The following is a 4,006-nucleotide window of genomic DNA, read 5'->3' on the forward strand; positions in this document are numbered from 1 at the left end:
GGGACTGCGGATTGTGTTCCGAAGATGAATGTGAAATCGTGAAGTATTTGCAGGGACGGGGAATGATGCAGCTCTCATGCTAAAGGTGTCTCTTTGGCTGCTCTGAGGATGAGGCACTGGAAGGGACCCATGAGGAGCCCTGGAGCAGTAATAAAGAGGCCGCTGGTGTAATTCAGGCAAGAGATGATGAGATCTCAGACTAGGAATAACAGCCATGTTGAAATGGCCCTGTGGCCTTTCTCCTATTGAAATGTTCCTCACACTTGCCTGATAAGAATCTGTGACGTTCATTAAAAATACAGGTTCCCAGAGTCCCATGCTGCAATGGGGTGGAGTTTGGGAATCTGTACTTTTTTTTTTTTTTTTTAATCTGGTTGTTTATTTTTCTATTATTGATTTTTAAGAATTCCTTATTATATTTGTAAACATGTGACAATTAGCTTTTTTATTATAATGTAAGCACCAGATATTAAGTTGTTGATTGCTAGACATCCATACTTTAAACAAACTTCCTGAGGGATTCCTTTCAGTAGACAAACTTGTCCCGTGTTACCCTGCAGTGTACACTGAGAAATAGACCTTCCTTTCCCCTGCAAAATAATTCAGTTTCTAAGGATGGTGCTTTTCATGACCTCAGTCAGCAGAGGATGCAGGAGAAATCTCACCGTTCACAGAATGCATTCCCTATTTGGCACTTCTTCTGTAATACAGGTCCAATTTTAGGTTACCTACATTTGTGGGTTTTAGGTCTGTTTCTTCACACATGAGCTTTTTTCTTTTTGTTTTGGGTTTTTTAAATAATTTATTTGTTTTATTTTTGGCTGTGCTGGATCTTAGTTGCTGCACGCAGGCTTTCTCTAGTTGCAGAGAGCAAGGGCTACCCTCTAGCTACGGTGCACGGGTTTCTCCTTGCAGTGGCTTCTTTAGTGGTGGAGAACAAGATCTAGGAGCTTGGGCTTCAGTAGTCGTGGCATACGGGCTCAGTAGTAGTGGCTCCAGGGCTTAGTTGCTCTGTGGCATGTGGAATCTTCTGAGACCACGGATTTAACCCGTGTCCCCTGCATTGGCAGGAGGATTCCTACCCACTGTACCACCAGGGGAGTCTTCTTCTTTTTTTTTTTTCTTTTTTCTTGTAGTATTAATTTATGTGCAGCTGTCAAGAGAGGCAAAAAGGAGGTACTTCTGCAAAAACTACCAGGAACAGCAGGATTGTAGAACAATAGATGGAGCTAGAGTCTAGCTCTATATTCATTCTATAAACATCCTGCCGAACTCAGCCCATCTCCCCCGACCATCAACTGCTGACCTGGGGACGTCTTACTTGCCCCCAACCTCTGCCAGCTTCTACAGAGGAAAACATCAAGACCTTACATGGATTATGTGCTTGGAAAATGCTTTCCAATATTGTCTTAGTTGCATATGATCCAGGTGGAGTAAGAAGGAGTTTTTTGCACTTCATCCATCCAGTTATCCTCTATCAATTTATCTACACAGAGAGCACAGCACAGTGGGTAGAAGGAAAAGTTTAGGAATCAGTCTACCAAAGTTCAAGTCCTGACTCTTTCAGTTATTAATTGGAGAAGTTACTTAATCTCTTTGCTTTTCAGTTTTCACACATGAAAAACCAAAATAATTATGGTATACTACTTTGTTCAGGCTGTAATAAGGAAGTACCACAGATTGAATTGAGACAAGCGGCAAGGGGGAGGGGACAACTTTTTGTTGTTGTGCCACCAGACATGTGGAATCTTAGTTCCCCAACCAGGGATCAAACTCATGGCCCCTGCATTAGAGGGATGGAGTCTTAACCACTGGACCATCAAGGAAGTCCTCCATTATGCATTTATTTATGTGACTAAGCACTGCATGCAGAACTTCCCCAACTAGGGATTGGACCCATGCCCCCATTGGAAGCACAGTGTCTTAACCAATAGACCATGAGGCAAGTCCCAAGGGCAGAACCTTTAAAAGAATAGCCTTTGAGGATACCACAAAAACTGGTTACAAAATGTGCTCACCACAGGGAACTCTGCTCAATATTATGTAGTAACTTGAATGGGAAGAGAGTGGGGGAGAATGGATACATACGTGTGAATATGTACAGCCCAGCCGCTTTGCTGTGCACCCAAGACTATGGCAACATTATTAACCAGCTACACTCCAACATAAAAGAAAAGAGAAAAGAGGAAAAAAGAATACAAGGATGGGCCAGTATTAGAAAACTATTAGTGTAACCTGCCACTATTAATAAATCAAATAATAAAAATCATATGATTACCTCAAAGGGGGAAAAAAAAAACACTCACTTTGGCAGCACATTTACTAAAACTGGAATGATACAGAGAAGATTCGTATGGTCCCTGAGCAAGGATGGATGAGTATTCATGAAGCATTCCATATTTTTATTAAGGGGTGGGGGGGAAATCTGGTTACAACCAATTAGGGCCAAGATGGCAGAAGATTCCACTTCCAGTAGACCTTGAACTTCACTGTACTCTCATTGTAATATTAGCATATGCTGAATGACAGTTCCCAGGCTGACCATAAAAGGTCAAAAAGTGGGTGGTGGCCCCATTCTTGGAGATTCCTGCCCTTTCTTCAAAATAGTTAGCATAATTATTAGCATAACAAAATAGTTAGTTTAACAGATATTCCTTTTTTTGTTAGCATATAAAATTACCCAGCCCATAACAACTAAATGACCCCATACCCCGGGGCCACTCTCACCTTCTGAAACAGACTATTGTTGTTGTTCTTCAGTCCCTAAGTCATGTCCAATTCTTTGCCACCCTGTGCACTCCAGCATGCCAGGCTTCCCTGTCCTTCACTTTCTCCCTGAGTTTGGTCAAACTCATGTCCATTGAGTCAGAGATGCCGTCCAACCATCTCATCCTCTGTCACCCCCTTCTCCAGTCTTTCCCAGCATCAGGGTCTTATCCAATGAATCGGGTCTTCACGCCAAGTGGCCAAAGTATCAGAGCTTCATCTTCAGCATCTGACGCAGACTACATTTTGCTATATGATGTGGATTTAGATAAACTCACTCTCCCTATACTGTGGCTCACTCTTGAATTCTTTCCTGCTTGAAGCCGAGAACCCCCACTTGGTGGGCTGTCCCAGGGAGTTGCCTGGGACAAGGATTTGACCTGGAATGTGACCATTCTTTCCTGTCCCATTCTCCTGCAATAGAATGGCATGGTTGTTGCTGCTGTTTAGTCACTCAGTTGTGTCCAGCTCTTTGCAACCCCACTGACTGTAGCCCACCAGGCTCCACTGTCTATGGAATTCTCCAGGCAAGGATACTGGAGTGGGTTGCCATTTCCTTCTCCAAGGGATCTTCCCAAACCAAGGGTCAAACCCAAGACTCCTGCCTTGCAGGCAGATTCTTTACCACCGGGCCACCAGGGAAGCTCATAGAATGACTGAGACAACATAAGTTTATTTTCTCACAATTCTGGAAGCTAGAAGTTTCTTCGGAGGTTTCTTCGGAGGCCTTGCTCCTTGGCTTGCAGATGGTCATCTTCTCCCTGTGTCTTACCATGGTCTTCCCTCTGTACATGTGTATGTCTGTGTCCTCATCTTGAAACCAAGCAGGACTCTGTGGGGGCCTCCCAGGTACAAATCCTTTTAGTATGCTGGCCCTCCCTCCCATTTCTTGTTTGTAGGAAATAGAGTTCATTCAGCCTCCTTGACCTTCCCTGAGTTCCACAGAGCAGATTAAACAGGTGCTAATCAGGGGAGGAAAGGAATGCAGAAACAGGGGAGGAGCAGTCAAGCAAGGAGATCCAATCAGTCTATCCTAGAGGAAATCAACCCTGAATATTCACTGGAAGGACTGATGCTGAAGCTGAAGCTCCAATACTTTGGCCACCTGATGCAAAGAGCCAACTCACTGGAAAAAGAAAACCCTGATTCTGGGAAAGGTCATGGTTGGATAGGATCATGGCTCAATGGACAGGAGACTGAGCAAACAGGAGAAGGTGAAGGACAGAGTAGCCTGGTGTGC

At 44.0% G+C, this 4,006-nt stretch overlaps 1 non-coding gene across 1 annotated transcript; it reads left to right on the plus strand.

Annotated features, from left to right (window-relative positions):
* Positions 1-2,302: 2,302 nt before the first annotated feature.
* LOC113894864 lies at positions 2,303-2,404 on the plus strand. The gene has a single exon (XR_003511701.1). It is a non-coding gene; the product is annotated as a U6 spliceosomal RNA (small nuclear RNA).
* The last annotated feature ends 1,602 nt before the right edge of the window (positions 2,405-4,006 follow it).

The sequence above is a fragment of the Bos indicus x Bos taurus genome, chromosome 6 (genome assembly GCF_003369695.1).
Source record: "Bos indicus x Bos taurus breed Angus x Brahman F1 hybrid chromosome 6, Bos_hybrid_MaternalHap_v2.0, whole genome shotgun sequence".
NCBI lineage: Eukaryota > Metazoa > Chordata > Mammalia > Artiodactyla > Bovidae > Bos > Bos indicus x Bos taurus.